Here is a 17,025-nt window from a genome sequence, read left to right as displayed (position 1 = left end):
CTTGAATTGATTGAAGTTTTAATGTGAAATTTAAAAATTGTCCATATATATAAGGACAATTTTTAAATTTCACATTAAAACTTCAATAAATTATGTATATAAATAAAATGAACTTTGCAATCTTTTGGCTGCTGGCCTTTGCATTACAACTTACTTGATTGGGGGGGGAGCAATTAATGGCAGCCACTCTTTTTTTTCCTAACAAAAGACAGTTGAGATGCATATTTTCTGACCTGCCTGCTATGCAGGGCTCCCAGTCAGTCGCAAACAAAAGGAATCGGAAAGCTGGCCTGGATTTAGGTACGCCTTGGGGTTTGGATCCACGTCTAAGTTGAACTACTCAGTCCCGCGTCTAGATCAGCGCTTCCCAACTTTTTCCTCAGCATGACCCTATTTAAGCAATGGACATTTTTTGTGACCCCAAAATGCTGCAGGCAAGATCAGCAAGTCATAACTAGGGCACTGCAGTGTTTACGGTCTTTATATATATATAATTTTATTTAAAGTCATTTTAACTTCTTTTTAGATTGTGCAGTCAAGTTTTTAGACTTTGTAGTCAGTGTTGTTTTTTAACACAGTCTTTGCAGCCCCATTTTTTTTAAAATGTTTTTATCATTGTGATCCCAAGGTTGGGAACCACTGGTCTAGAGGAAGAGGTTTGCTTGAGCTGAAGGAACAGGTCCCTTTGCTCAGGGGCAGTAACACTGAGCGCACTCTTTTGTGGCCCATTGCTAGTGGGGGATGACCCCCACCTGGTCGTAAATGTGGCTTGCGTGGCTGACGAGAGAAGCTAAAGGCGTGAGCAAGTTTCCACTCGAGAAAAGCCAGGTGGAGTGAAGTGTTGGATGGAGAAGAGGGGAGGGGAGGGCTTTCAGATGGATTGAATAAAACCGCCACGTGCGTGTACAAGCGCCCTTAAGTTGCACGAGAGATTTCAGACTTTCGTCTCTCTCGGCACAGGATATACTTTAGGCTGACATCCTGGTGAGTGAGCCTCTGTGTCTGAGCCACGACTTGAAGGTTTCCAGCAAAACCATGGACCATCCGTCCACTTGCTGACCTTGGCTTGGTTTCCCCAAGCTGGAGAAGCCGTCCTGTTTTGCACCAGCTGAAGATCTGGCCCTCGGGCTTCCTGCCTTTAGACGTTGGGTCTGAAAGAACCTAAATGGTGACACATCTGCTTTTTGTCTGGTTTCCACAATATCGCCTTTATAACCGGATTAACGCACGCTTAAAAGGAAATGCTTCACCCCGCCGCAAATGCAACCAAAGCAAACCCTACCGAAATGCTGCACTGCGCCACGCTCCCTAGTCTCCTCTTGAGGCTGGGACATGCGTGACGCGTGTTAGTCATGTTGCTTAATGCATGATGAGGGGATGCTCAGCTATCACAGCAATGAGGGCAGGATAATCACCCTTACTTCCAAGAAGGGCCTTTTAGCAGTGCAACTCAAAGCGTAACACTAAGGCGGGCCAGTGCCGTTATCTCCGGGGAAGCCGAAGCACAGGCAAGTGCAGAGGCTTGTGCAAGGTCACACAACCGGTCTGGGGCAGAGCTGAGCCCTGGCCCCGGGTCTCTGGCGTGAGCGCCGTGTCCACCAGGCTGCACTAGGTGAAAGCCGATGTGCACACAGCCCCAGTACAAGGCCGCAAAGTTCAAACTGAGAAAAATCCGGTTCCACTTCTGTAATTACACACTCCAGAAGCCAGTGGGGAATGGTTCGCACAATGGGCACATGGCCATGCGTAGGGTTGTTTGGGGGATTCAGTTCCTTTAAATGATTCATTTGTATGTAAAATCATATTAGCTTTTATTGGCACTCTCTGTGGACTCTCCCTGCATTGGGAGATCTCAACTTTGAAGTGTCATTAATCTTCTGAGTACTTCGCCCAGTCCTCGGCTTGGAGCTTCACTGCTGGTGACCTTCAGGGGACAGATGCTTGTTGGACTCGTTTCCCTGAGCCCCTTGCAAGGCTTGCAGCAGCCAGCTGGGGGGTTTTCCTCTCCACGTAGGCTTATTCAGAGGTGCTGACAGCTGAATGCTGAGCTGCATTTCTGGGCTTGGATGCAACAGGGGCAGGGTGGGAGCAAGTTTGTGGGGCTTTTCCTTCAGCAGGAAGGCTGTGCAGACAAGCACTAGATTCCCAAGTGGGCTGGGTTGTTTGGGGGGGGATGAACATGGCACAAATTGCTCTTTAAACAGAAATCCTTTGCTGATTGAGCTGAGAGCAGGTGATGAGTTGGGTGCCTGCCACTTTGGAAGGAGAAAGGGCTGGCAAGTCGCAGCCAGTCCCGTTACACACCCTGCACCGACACACAACGCTCCACGAGGGAATCTCGCCCTTTGTCGCCCGTCAAAAACATCCCGCCTCCCTTCTCGGTTGGCCTTTGCGGGCCTGAGTCAGATACGCTGCGTCACGTCGAACCTTTGCAGCTGCCAAAGCCCCGGCTCTGTTAGCAGAAAGAGGAGCCTGCTGTCGCTTTGAATTAAATTCAAGCCAGTGTATCTTTCCATTTTACTCAGGCAGGATTGATCATTTTTGGGAGAGGACGGAAAATAAAAATAGACGTTTTGAGCTGCCTGTCACTCGCGCCCGGGGGAACCAGCAACCACACCAGGGAAATCAATGGTGCCACCCCAGGTTTACACTAATGTAACTGAGAACAGGATCTGGCCTCCGCTATTAAGTGTGGTCATCGAGCCAGCTGGAAGATCAGGCTGTCAAGAGTGTGCATTAGGTGCCTGGGAGTTGTTTGGGGTTTTTTTGCAAATGGGAAAACCACACGCACTTCATTTCCCCTCTTTATCAGCTTGCTTGGGCCTCAGCTCCTCCTAGGAAATGGAGGGGAGAGCTTTGATCTTTCTTAAAGAGCTCATTACTCTAATTTTACCCTGCTTCTTGCATTCAAATTAATCCGCAGCCCTTCACTGTGGGCTCTGATTTGGTCACACTGGCTAGGCTCAAGCGGGGAAGGCTCGTTCACTACTTGGATGGGAGCCCGCGGAGGTGAATGAAGGCATGACGATAAGCCTTCCTCTTGGAGGCAGCCTGGTAGGGTTGAGATGCGGGAGGCGTTGCCTCCCCGATGACGTGTGCAGCTGAGGACCTGACCCCACTGGCTGCTCAAACAAGTCTCAGGTGGGCACCCAGCATCAGAAGCTGCTTTTGACAATGTTGGCCTTGGAGTTATGGCCATTGAAGAGCCTTGCATCGGCTGCCAACACAGCCACGAAGCACCCCCAGAAATACCCCTGCAAAGCGCCCCGGGGGAGAACGGCCCTGCCTGGGCTCTCCCGCCGCAGCGCGGCCGTTCTGACCGACGGCCGTGTCCGTGCGGCCAGTGGCTGCGTGGGCTCGGGAGAACAGACGGCCTCTACTTGAAAGGCAGCGGGTTGCTGTTTAGACTCTTGTAGACCAGCCCCTCTGCGCTCGCACCCACCTGCCCTTCGAACATCGTGGGCTTGAGCCGTCATTTGTTGCTTTTCATTCCCCGCCACGCTTTGCGGCAGGGTCTTGTGATGTGAAGACGAGCCCAGGAGCCCGGCTCAGTTGTAGCAAGCCAGGAGAGCTTGAAGTCAAGGATCATCATCTAATTAGCCCCTGCACCACTTACTGAGGTTATTTTTATCTCCAGCCCTTCAGAACACACATAATAATTCCACCTTAATTCTTTGGAAACTTGGTAGCCATGGAAACCCTAATATAAATGACTGTTCGTTTTGCTACTATATTTCTGCATGGTGTTGCCATCTCCCTCCCTCATCTGTTGAGTGTGCGGCACGTACGTGCAGAGTGACTCCAGGCACATCCCACTGGTCTTTTTGCGGCTGCTTCTATGCTACCAATCAGAGCAATTGAAGATATAGCTCTCTCTCTCTATATAATATACATATATATATAAAGATATATGTATAAAATATATATATATATTAAAAATATGTGTATATTTAAACCTTGTGTTTACGTCAGCAGCATGGAAGCCGTTTCCAGCCCCATCTCTTAACCCAATGTGACCTGTGGTGGGAGGGAAGCAATAACTCTCTTCGTGGTTTCCCAGCGGCACTTGAGCTGATATTCATGCAACGTCACGGGCCTTTGGGCAGGAGCCTGTAAAATGCCACTTGTAACTCTCCGAGCGGCACGAACAGAGTTTTAGGGTCTAGTGAAGGCATTTCCTAATAATCCTCTCATATTCAGAAGCAGCTGTTAGTGGCGTCCCAGTGTTTTGTTAAGAACACAAAAGAGCTCTCTCTCCTGGAGCAAGATTGAATGTGGTTTTGCAAAAAGCTGGGGTGGGGTGGGGGAAGATCTCAAGGCCTTTTAGATTTTCCCATCAAATCTAATTGCACACTCTTCTGAGAACATCGGACAAGAACGGCCTGGAGACGCGGGAGCGCAGGCCCTGCCGCCGTGCTGATGGAGTCAGTCCTCTTGGTCGTCCTCATCAGCTGCAACGAGCCGGTTCCTGGTTTCCTTCTCCCGGCTGATGGTACTTGTCTGGTCCCCATCATCACCACGGCATCTGAACACCTCGCCATTTGTAAGTGTACTTATCCTCACAACAATCCTGTGAGGGACTGAAGTGCCATCATCTCCCTTTTACACAATGGGAAGCAGAAGTGCAGAGATGCTAAGGGCGGTTCCAATAAGAGACTTTGATGCCACTTAAAAACTTAGAGGCTGCGATGCCAAACTTATAGGCAGACAGGGTTCTTATAGACACTTATATGCCAACTTATATGTTCTCCATGTGTTCTTAATGCCAGCTGATACGTTCTTTATATGTTTGTAATGCCAACTTATAGGCAACCAAGGTTCTTATAGGCACTTATATGCCAACTTGTATATTCTCCGTATGTTCTTAATGCCAACTTAGATGTTCTCGTATGCCAACATTAATATATTCATAATGCCAATTTATATGCTCTTAATCTGCTCTTAATGCCAATTTATAGACAGACAAGGTTCTTATAGGCACTTGCATGCCAACTTACACCTTCTTTGTATGTTCTTAATGCTAATTAATATGATCTTAATCTACTCTTAATGCCGATTTATAGACAGACAAGGTTCTTATAGGCACATGCCAACTTATGTTCTTCATACGTTCTTAGTGCCAACTTATATGTTCTTAATATGTTCGCAGTGCCAACTTATATGCTCTTAATGCCAACTTATAGACAGATGAGGTTCTTATAGGCACTTATATGCCAATTTATATGTTCTTCGTACATTCTTAATGCCAATTTATATGCTCTTAATATGCTCTTAATGCCAATTTGTAGACAGACAAGGTTCTTATAGGCACTTACATGCTAATTTATATATTCTTATATGCCAACTTATATTCTCTTAATATGTTCGTAATGCCAACTTATAGGCAGACAAGGTTCTTATAGGCACTTACCTGCCAATTTACATGATCTTAATATGTTCTTAATGCCAACTTATAGGCATTTAGGACTTATAGAGCCTGGTACCTGGAATGGAGCGCAGGGCTGTGAGTGAGCACCTGGGTTCCCTTATACAGGGTACTAGGAGAGTCTGGTGTCTCTCTGGAGATTGTGAACAGGGGTTAAACCCAAAAACTGCCCCTATCCAGCCACTTCCAGTCAGCCAAGACTCTCTGGTATCCAAGCAGTATGACCCAGCGTAGATCCCCCACACGCTGTTGGCCTCCACCCAATGCTGGCAGTCGTCATGGACCTACTGCTGTGTTAGTGAGGCTGTTCCCATGTGCCATGGGGCACTTGGCACATGGAAGAGCAGTAAAGGATGCCCTGTGCTCTTGCATGCTTGCTGGGTAGGATGAGTACTATGGTGCCAGGAGGAGGTTATTCAACTGTGCTGTATTTCATGGATAGATGATCTTAATGTAGCTCATGAAACTGAATAAATCTAGAAGCCAAATAACTCATGTAAGTGTGAGATGGTGAAGTTGGTTTCTGTAAAGGAACTTTTTAAGAAGGCTCTCGTCCTGTGTCATTATAAGACGTGTCTTCTTTCCCAATAAGAGACTTTGGTGCCACTTAAAAACATAGAGGCTGCAATGCCGAACTTATAGGCACCCCTGCTTTGTACAGGGGAGCAGTTCACTGGGTACATATGTGCAGAATAGACGGGTACACGTATAGCCTCTATGTTCAGACACCTGATATGTCATAGCTGCTGTGTGTTTATGTAGATAGAGAGTTGGATAGATAGATTGACACTGGTAGCTATGACAGGTTTGGGGTATGGCTAATACAGATAGTGGCTGCTGTGATCTATTAGGATTATTAATCTGGTTCCTTGCCCTTGCCAGAGTTCAGTAGTTTGCTGTAATGTGAAGGGGCTGTCAAGAAGCGAGCATACACCAGCTTGCAAGCTAATACTTACGGCAATATAAAGGCAAAGACGTGTTACTTTATGCACTAACGGCAGAGATGCAATGCAGACAAGGATGGCATAAGAAAAGAAACCAAACAGAAGTGAGTACCTCGGTGCTGATGGGAGTTTTCATGGTTCTCGCTAAAAGATTTGGCTTCCTTCCCCTGTTCATGGCGCCCTCTGAATTTCTTGCACCCTATGCCTGGCCGCGAGTCCTACAGTCCTGCTCTTATACTTATCAGGCCCTTCATTTTCAAACACGTTCAGAGCCATCACGGAAACTCCAGATTGCCGCTGCCTTCGGTGCTGGAGAATTCAGGTTCCGCTCACTTCTGCATCCAGAAGGCCTTGGCTGTCACCACCCACAAGAAAATGAGGGCGAGGAATCTGTCCCACTCCTACAATAGGATGCAGCTTGTTCACACACTTGGTATAAAAAGGCAGTTTCATTAGTCTGCGGCTCTGGCTGGAAACCGGAGCTGGCACTGGAGATTGTTTTTATGAATAACATCCTGGCAAAATAAAACTTTGTGGCAGCCTGGGTGGGAGATACTTGAATATATATGGGGGGGTTTAATCCACCCTTTTTCATTTGTGGATTGGCAAAGCGGCAGATTTCCGAAGAGTCTCGCAGTATGTTCAATGACTCCCCACCAACCTTCCTGGTGCCTGGCACGGGGCAGCGCTCAGGCATGGGCACAGCATATCCACCAACTCACCAACTGGCACCTGGGCGGGTCAGGATCCTGCCTGCAAGGGGGGTTTATGGTGCAGCAGGCAGGAGCTGACTGGGGCTTACAACAGAGGAGAGATCTGTAAGAAACGGGCACTGCTGGGTTTGCTCCAAATTACCTTCACTTAATCCATGGAGCTCAGGCTAGATGGCTTGTCCTGCAGAGCCCGTAGCTTTTGCAGAAAATAATGTGTGCTTTTTTATATCCTTGATAAGGAACGGGAATACCAAGGGTGGAGAATTGTCATGCACATTCAGACTTCGGGTGAACTAAAGTATCCTCTATTCTGCCCCTATCCCAGAGAAGACTCTGGGGTCTGGGCAGCATCCCAAATCACCTTTTGAAAGTCTTTTCCCTTGTGAGCAAGAAGGATTTCAATTTCTGGCCTGTGCTCCATGTAGAAGCATTGCACAAACTCACACTCGATTGCTTTAGCACATGCTCCTTTTGTTCCTCCAGCGCTGCATTTACAGGGCTCCACTTGTCAAGCGACGTTCCCAGGAACGTTTTCAAAAACCACCTAAGTGATTTAGGAGCGAAGTCTTATTCACCACATTGGAAACGAATGTTCAGTGAACCTTAAAAGAGCTGGCCGGGCATTTTCTATGAAACCGTTTTAATCAGATCCGCTGTTTTCATCAAAAATGAAATGGCTTGGGGGCAGGGAGTGGTGATTTGTGCAAAATTTCTGGAGGAGGAAATCTGTTGTTGTTGATGAAAAGAAATGTAAATCTCCTTAAAAAGACATTTGAAATTGAAAGAAAGTGTTTCATTTTTATTAAAATGAAATGCCCTGTTCAAAACCAAAATGTCATTTTTTCACAGCAAAAACAAAATGGAATTTATTCCATAATAATGGCATTTATTTAAATGGTATTTACATGGAAAATTTCAATTTTTTTTGTTTGTTTTTTGGTGGGGGGGGAAGGGGGATTGTTTCATTTTGGAATGGAAAAAAAAAAAAGTCAGCCTTTCCAAATTCCCCCCGAAATGGAGAATCTGCATCCTGCTGAGCTCAGCTCTGGGAGCCGTTAGGCAGTTTTGAATTTTTCACCCCTCTTCTGCGGTTTGATGGTCTTTTAAGCAGGGGCATATTATTCTCCAGCCATTGTCACTGTGCCATCTGAGGGCTGAATGGAAAAGCAGGTGTTGGGGGAGAACAGGCCCAGCTCTGGGGTCAGAGCCAGCATCCCATGACACAGATAATGCTCTGTCTCTTAAATCTGGAGCTCAGCCTGGGTTTGGTCTTTTGGTGCTTAACAGCCATGGGTAAAAGTTCAGTTCCATCATTTTCCAGATGAACAGATTTTCACTCTAGTTTTGCCAGGCTGGGCTCAGATTTCCCCTCTGAGCAGCCTCTACCGGGCCAGTTGGCCCGATTTATGGGTTCAACGTTCTTACTTTCACTCTCTCCTTTTCTAGACCCGGTGAGCCGGAGCCTGTGCTTTTGCTGGGCTTAGAGATGCTCATACGAACAGCGCGACGTAACATCGTCTTTACTTATCACAACTGTTCAGGGAGAGGAGCGGGGGCCTTGTGGGTCCTGGAGAGGGCTCAGATTTAGCCGACCTGCCTTCCATCCCGGGCTCTGCCACAGGCTTCTTGGGTGGCCTTGGGTGAGTTATATAATTTCTCCAGGCCTCCACTCCCGTGTGAGTTTTGCAAAGCCGGCATATTCTTTCCTCCATCTCATCTTTTTGTACTCTTAAATTTGTTGTGCGTCTGCATGTGTAAAGCACGCCGCATAATAGAGCCCTCACCCAGACTTTTAGGTGCTGTTGAGCTACTACCAATTATTGCTCCCGGGGTAAAAGGTGGCGTACTAAGCGGTCTGCTCCAAATAATATAGGGAATTGGGGCTTGCGACTGTCTCCAGGGATGGTGCGCTTCATCGGGCGACTCATTTGCCTTGAGTTGGAAGCGACTTCCCCGTCAACACACTGGAACACCACGAAAAGAGCAGCAGAGCGTCTTTAACCGCCTAGATGATATCACCAGGCAGGAACAGCAGCCAATTTCTGGATCCTGTGTTTGAACAGAAAACAAGGAAGATATGAGCACCGCAGCTCCAGGACCATCTTCATAAATATCACAAGGCAAGAGACTGTCCCTCTGCAAACCTAACTCTGAATAACGCCCTGAGCCGGAGCTGCGCCCACTACCGGGGCTACAGCCACACTCCATCGGCAGGTTCAAATAATAACAAATAAAACACAAAATTATAACGGTGCAATGCTCGAAAATGAGCCTGTCACTTTGTGCCTGCGCCAGGCATCAATCACAGAGACACCGACTCAGGTTCTGCTATTAGCCGCCGGAAGCAGGAAAGATTAAAGACATGCTCGCAGAAATCCCTTTCCCTTTCTACAGGTATCTCTGTCACCTTCATTTTTTAAATGTATCCTTTTTCCTCTCTCTTTCTCCCCTTCCCTTTCTACTCCGCCGTGGTTTCAAGCTCAGTTTTCTTGTTTAATGGCCCCATTTCAGGCATTCTGCCACCTGCTTTGGATGCCCAGGGAAGAAGGGTGGTTCAGTGATTAGGGTTCGGTGAAGGGTGGTTCAGAGATGTGGGTTCAAGTCCCTGCCCAGCCACAAGATTTCTTGTAAGAGCCTGGGCAAATCACTGTGGGTGCTGTTTGCCAATGGACTTAGGCATGGAAAGGCGGAGTGGTCCTGCACCTGGGTACTAGGCATGGAAGGCGGAGTGGTCCTGCACCTGGGTACTAGGCGTGGAAGGCGGAGTGGTCCTGCACCTGGGTACTAGGCGTGGAAGGCGGAGTGGTCCTGCACCTGGGTACTAGGCGTGGAAGGCGGAGTGGTCCTGCACCTGGGTACTAGGCGTGGAAGGCGGAGTGGTCCTGCACCTGGGTACTAGGCGTGGAAAGTGGAGTGGTCCTGCACCTGGGTACTAGGTGCCTGGCTCTGGAAGGCACAACCCCAACTTGGCTTTTCTTTAATGGGCATTTAGAACTAAGGTTTATAACCCTAATGTTGGTGGGGGTGATGGTTAATCTGGCCAATGGGAAATGCTGAGAAGAAGGATGGAGAGGGGGTCCGAAATCCTCCCCCTTCCACTCTCAGATTTAGTGCCTACCTGCAGCCCTGACTTGCACACCCCTGTGAGACCAGGATTTACCCCATGATACTCCCGCCCAATGTTACATCCCCAGCTTGGGGGCATTCATTCATCTTCCCTTCATACGTGGAGGGACATGGCCAGCGATGGTGCCACCACTCGCTTTTCAGACAATAATCTTATGGTTGGATCTCGCCAAGGAAGTGGGAGACCTGGGTTTTGGGCCTTTTTCCCAACCTGGGCAGTTCAACCTGCCTCCCAAGAGAGTGCCCTGTCCTCGGATGGGTGGAGGGGTCTCTCCCTGTCTTCCATTGAATTTTGACCACTGTGCAGCCCAAGGTGTCAGAGGGATGGGGCCCAAGGAGAGCAAGCAAGAGGGAGCTGGTGTCTGTAGTCTAGTGACAGGGGCAATGCACTGGGGTCCAGGAACTGCTCATACATTTTGTACTAAACAGTTCATTGGATAAAATGCATTAACAGATATGGCAGACAAGGTTCATCAGGTAAATCTGATATATCTTTTATTAGACCAACTCCAAAGAGTTGGAACAATTCTTTTTAGCAAGCTTTCGGGTTTAAAGACCCTTCGTCAGGCTGAGGAAGCATCTGCAGATGGTGTGTGCACTCTTCCTAACTCTCATTTAGTTGCCTAAATCCCTTAGGAATCAATGGCCTCTTGGGGCAGGGATTGCAGACAATGCCTGGCCCAACTGGGATCTTGTCTTTAGCATCAAGCAAATAATTAACAATTCAGCTGGGTTTTTTTCCTGGTTATTAACAAATATCCCACCCCCAAATATTCCTGAATGCTGCAGCTGTTCAGAATTGATGCAGGGGGAGAAGAATTATTAGAGGAAAGAAGGAGGATATAAAGTTACATGCAAACGGTTCTGTAGCAGGACACTAAGGTGCCTGCTACTCTCAGAGCAAAGGCACAGGTGTGGGTTGCTAGGGCAACCGTTGGGGAGTCAGCTGACAGGAAGGGGCAGGGCCTGGCACATATAAACCCCAGGAGTGAGGCCAGAAGGACAGTTCTCCGCTAGCAGCCACGGGACAAGGAGCTCTGCCGGAGCAAGCAAAGTAGAGAAGCCTGACGGCCCGAGCAGCTTCGGTTCGCAGATACGGGGTAGAGAATTCCCTGGTAGGGATTTGAATGATGGTTAGCCAGATGGCTTAGATTTTATGTTATAGCTCAGGGGCTTGAGTTTTCTGTTTGTAGTTTTATAACACCGGAGGCCCAGGGGAGGCTATTAGGGGTTGGAGGAGGCCTCATAGGGGCTCCACGGTAGCATGGGGACCCTGGCACCAGAGAGGGTGCAGCATTTTGGGTGCGCTGGCCCCAGCCCCAGAGCGAGGGGGCGGCGAGAAGCCCCGGAGCGAGGGGACAGTGAGAGGGCAGTGAGAAGTCCTGGTGGGGTCGGCAGGAAGCCTCACCAAGAGGGGGCAGCAGAGTGCCCGGAAGGCACGGGACAAGACAGGGCGGTGGAAGCCCAGGGAGAGGGCCAAATTACAGCAAGGTCCAGGTCAAAACCACGTCAGTACCATCTGTGAGGCTTGGGCTGTGGTTTAGGGGAGGAAAAGGAGCCGCAGATAGCGCCACCTGGCACCGGGGCAAATAAAATGGGCAGCCTCCCGCTAATTACATCAATTAATTAATCAATTAAGATCAAGGCATGGCAGGCGAGTAATCAGGCGGTTGGCCCATAACAGGAAGGTGGAGTCACCGATAGAAAGACTCTAGTAGAGATACTCCTGTCACAGGTTCCCATCTCCTTGACTGACAGTAATTACCCTTCACTGCATTGTGCAGCGCAGAACAGCGTACGTTGGAATCGGCGCCAGAGATGCCGCACGCCTCAACAGTTTTGCCAATTTGAATATCTTTTAAGCGCGGAGCGTTCCCTTCTTCTTCTTCTTTTCCCAGCCCCCTCCCTTTCCTGATGCCTTAAAAAGAGTTTTGTTTTAACTAAACAACGTTTTACATTGCACAAGGCTCCATCATGTAGCTCCTATTTGTTTTCCCTCTGCCGTGACAGGATCTGACATTATTTTGATTAGAAGATTTCTCCACATTTTGAAACAACGCTCACTCTTTCTGTAATTTTTTTTTTTTTAACCCTCCCTTTTTCAGTCATTTGGATTTCAGCTCTCCAGGGACAGATCCAGATCTCGGTCCTAAAAAATCTCAAGCGACTTCATTGCGCGGGCTTCTCCTTCAGCCTGGCCCATGTGTAAACCTTTGTGCAATTCCCAAAGTGAAGGTTATGGCGTATCTGTAGGGGCGTATTAATAACCAGCATAGCTTTTCTGGAATCATGAGTCTGCTGTAGCTATTCTGGATTAACCTCCCCGTGTGCATGCTCTTGTTCTTGAATAAGAGCTAGTTGGAAGTAAAGGCAGCTGGCGGAGATGCAGCTATTCTCAGCAGGAGCTCTTTTTCTAGCATAGCTAAACTCTCTCCCAGTAGACAAACTATACCAGTATGATACTCCGACTCATATTCTCCCCATGGAATGAAGCAATTACCATTAACCGTTTTCCGTGAATATCCTCATGCATTGCTAGACAAATTCACTTGGGCTGCACTTCGGCCCTTTTGGCATTCCTTCTCTACCGACGGGCTTGTGAACCAGTTTGTGGACAGCATGTAGTATTAAGATTAATATTAGACGTTTGGGGGTAATCCTCACGGGCCATTGAGACACAGCTTTGAATGAGTGGGATGGTTCCTTCATTTCCAGCATTGTTAAGACCGTCAGAATTGACTTCAGTAAAATCCATCTATCCGTATTATTATTATTATTATTATTACTGTTATGCTGTTGCTAGTGTGATGCTACTACTGCTGCTCTAAGAGCATCCAAACTATACTAAGTGCTATTCAGACTTAGCAGGGGAGACGGTCCCTGCTTGGAGGAGTGCATCGTCTTCAAAAGGATGGTATTTGCAGAAACAGTGACTATTAGAGCCAATTTCCAGCTCATACTCATTAACACTGACACCAGACTTGCACTTCTCCAGTCAGGGAGCAAGTGCAATGCGAGGTGCCCACGTGTCCGCTGGAAAACAACTTGTATTTCGGTCACCAAAAGCGTTTTTGCAAGGAGCGCTGCATGGTGAAGGCATTGCTCTGGGTCTTGGGGAATCTGGTTCAGCTACTCTGTACCTTTTATTCATAAGGTGCAAAATAAATGTAAAGCATCAGAAGAGGAAGAGTTTTCCTTGGTCGGTGGTGACTTCTGTGAACTTCCTTGCAGCAGAGCCCTGTGCATTGCTTTGCTCCTGGCTACAGATTGCTCCTGAAATGGAGATGCTGTGACTCGATACCTAAGTAAATGCCTGCCAGCTTTATCGATCTCAGCTGCACTCAAATGCCTGGTTTATACCAGTGCAAAGTGGGTGTAAAGGGCTTGCACAGTTTTATTTACACTGATGCAAATGAGCACACAAGGTGCCAGGCAGTGGGGGATCCTCCGCTGCCCTCAATACAACTACTCCCGATTTTATGCCAGGATGCAATTCCGAATCCAGCCCCCTGCTCTGTCACAGCAAGCCCTGGGATCGATGGCAAACCCAAGATTGTCTTTCCGGGCATTTTCACTCATCAGTTGTTCCAAAATCCTGGCGGGGAACCGGGGCGGACTGTCCTCGGGGTCAGCTAACCCCCGATCAATCCCAGCTGAGCAAAGAGTCTTGCAAGCACGATCTGTCAATGTGAACTCAGTAGCCAGGGCCGTGGTAATGCTAAGCAATTTAATCCTTTCTTTTTATGAGGAGGGAGGGCAGAGAGGGAATATGGGAACGGAGGTTGAAAATCAGCTGCGACGTTTTGTATTTGAAATACCAAGCCTTTCAAATCCTTCCAAAGGAACTTAGCGAAGGCCACAGGTAGAACGCGCTTTTAAATTTCCTGGCATCTCTTAATCATTAGCTGCATCCAGAGGGAATTAAATAACGTCAGTCAACATAAATTATTCTTCGCAGGAGCATCAGCAGTGTGGGCAGTTTTTATTGTAACTTAAGCAGGAAATTGAAATATCAGCATCAGAGTGTGAAATGCGCCATTGGAATGAACCGTTCTTCATAAAGCGAGAGGAGAAATGTAAAGAAGATTACACACTATTAGTCCCACTAGAATTTTGCTCCTAATCTTCCTTAAATTGAAAAATTGTTTGGAAGAGTTAGCAGCTTTCTCTCGGTGTAAAACAGAGGGGATGGTCACAGCTAGACGGGAACCAAAGGGACTTCTAATGTGCGAGGGACGGAGGGATTTGAATACAGAAGTCCATCTCTCCTTTTGGGTACTTACCCGGCCTCAGTTTTCATAATCTCTTAGCACCCCACAGTCTTTATGGGAGGGAGAGCAGTGCCGTTGTCCCCATTGTACAGATGGAACAACTGAGACGCAGAGAGGCCAAACCACTTGCCCTCCTGCCCTGTAGCTGAGCAGAGAGTTGAACATCATTGTTAAATTAATGCTGATTTACTGGGCGGTGCTTCCAGCTTCCTCCAAGGCTGTACCTGAAGACACATCATGTCGCACGGCAGGGAAGCGATAGTTTTCTCTGCAGCACGCGGAAGACCCCATGTGGAACAGGTGTTCTGGTTGAAACCAGAATTTCTCCAGCACCAGAAGTTCAAAAATTTCCCAGCTGCTTCCCCCGCCATCCCGCCACATGCCATCGCCTCCTGCTACACGATGCTGATCCCTCCACTGCGGTGCCACGGATGCTCCCTGCCCCGTGCCACTGACCCCCTGCTGCCGTGGGCCCCATCAAACCTCTTTGGAGGCTGGTGGGTCATCAGATGCTGACCTAAGCCAAACCGGCATTCAAGGTCTAGACCATCCCACGGAGATGCTTGTCTGACCTGCGTTTCACTCCCAAGATTAGAATAAATTGTTGGAGTCAATGTTTAAATGCACTGGCACCCAACCATCTGGCCCTGCAGGCCCAGTGGGTGGCACAGGTCCATTTGCAGGCCAGAGCCCATGTGAGGTGGGTCCATGAGTATGACTGCATGTGTTCGGACCCAGCCCAACCTGATCCCCTGTGCCCCGATTCTCGGCCCCATGCGCTGAAGCAATCTAGTGCACAGGGCCACATTATGTGGCCCATGGGTCCAGAAATCTGGCAGCGGGAGAATTGCAGTTAATGCTGCCACTGCTCCTCCCCCACTGCCAAATTTCTAGATTTGCAAGGAGCCCTTACAGCCCAGATGACATGGCTCGAGGGGCAGGACCTGGCCCACAGGCTAGAGGTTGAGCACCTCTGCTCCAATATAAGACAAGCAGCTAAACCAGGGGTGGGCAACATGCGGCCCGTGGGCCGGATGTGGCCCACCAGGCCTTTCTAAAAAATTTAGAGCCCCTAAAAAATTTAGAAAAGTTATATTGATCTGCCTCCGGCTACCTGTCATGCGGCCCTCCCTTGATGGCTCGCCAAAACTCGGCAAGCGGCCCTCCGCCTGAAATAATTGCCCACCCCTGATCTAAACCAAATGGTTTAACGTGAGCAAGACTGGATTCGTTTAAACTTTTTACTTAGCAAACCCCTGAAACACAGCCACCTTTGAGAAGCGTGTGCATCTCGCAGCAACTTTGTTGAAGAGTTTAGGGCAGGAAGTGATGAAACCTATGTCGAGTCCAACTGAAACTTCAGAGGAAATATAGGGAGGCAGAATGCAACTTTGATACACACTTGCATTAATTCGTGTCCATCTAAACTGTCATCGGACGGGCATATTTGATCAACCTATCAATCATTTTAGTGTTTACAGCATGCTCATCCCCCTCAGCATCCGTCTCTCTATATACCGACCTATCTGCTTATCGATAAAATCCAGTTTATTATACCACTGCCTTCCCTTTCTTTGTTATTATCCCCAGTGAAATAGGCAGACAGGAGTTCGAAGCTGTGATTTCACCATTGCTGGAAATGAAGTGACTCTTGATCCTTAATTTCACGCACACGCACGCACGCATGTGCACACCCCTGTGCTATAGGGGACAATGAAGGATGTCACTGAGCTTCAAACTCATGGGGGAAAAAACGTCTCCTGGCAGAGAGAGTTTATATATACAGTATGTCAGGAGGAAAAGGGAAAAGAAAGGAAAGGCTCTGGGGGCTAATTTTTATTGCCTGCGTTGAGAGAAGAGACAAACCTTGAACGCTCCCATCAGCTGACAATCTGTTATTGCCACACAGCCACCGTTACCTTGCCGCTCCGAAGAATACTAGTGGTTTCAAAGCAAGGGCCCGCATAATGCTGTTTACCAAGCTTGCACTTATTAAGGTCATTCATTCTCATGCCCGTAACCTGGGCTTTTATTTCTGTAGCATCCGGGAGGTGTATGGATGTTTGACAAGACAATTTGCTCTGCCTCAGGTGTTCTCGGCACCCTTGGGACCTGCCGGGTCTCCTCTCAAAGCACTGCTCGAATTGCTAATGAGGTTACCTTGGCAAGGCAGGGCTGCGCACGCAGACTGTCTGTTAGTATAAATGGCACCGTTCCCGCGTAAGGAATTCAACTCTCGGTGTTTCTGAAATGCAGAAAGGCACCGACCAAGCCGTTCCCAGATGCACGGCTTCCGCCGAGTCTGTTGGGAATTAGGCACCTAGGCGGTTTTCAAATTCCCACTAGGTGCTTCTTGACATCAGGCCCGTAAAAATCTCTCTGTCATCCCTGCTGGGTTTGCTTGTGAACGGCGATTTTTAACTTCCCCAGCTTTGAGAAACCGGGGGTCATTGCTAACGCGCGAGCAGCTCTGCCACTCTGCACATTGGAGATCCCGGGATGCCTACCAGGAAGGGCCAGGCTTGACATGTTTAATACTTCTGGGG

General features: G+C 48.3%; 1 long non-coding RNA gene across 1 annotated transcript in view; it reads left to right on the top strand.

The window, feature by feature from the left end:
• Positions 1 to 4,410: 4,410 nt before the first annotated feature.
• The window catches only part of LOC149853207 (uncharacterized), a 107,352-nt gene continuing 94,737 nt past the window's right edge, over positions 4,411 to 17,025 (top strand). The window contains exon 1 of the long non-coding RNA XR_016439194.1: positions 4,411 to 4,543. This is a non-coding gene — a long non-coding RNA (uncharacterized LOC149853207). The remainder of the gene's footprint in view (positions 4,544 to 17,025) is intronic.

Source organism: Crocodylus siamensis, chromosome 14, assembly GCF_052110815.1.
Source record: "Crocodylus siamensis isolate JL-2025a chromosome 14, ASM5211081v1, whole genome shotgun sequence".
Classification (NCBI taxonomy): Eukaryota; Metazoa; Chordata; order Crocodylia; family Crocodylidae; genus Crocodylus; species Crocodylus siamensis.
The sequence above is the reverse complement of the archived record's forward strand: the minus strand, read 5'-3'. Positions and strand labels throughout refer to the sequence as shown.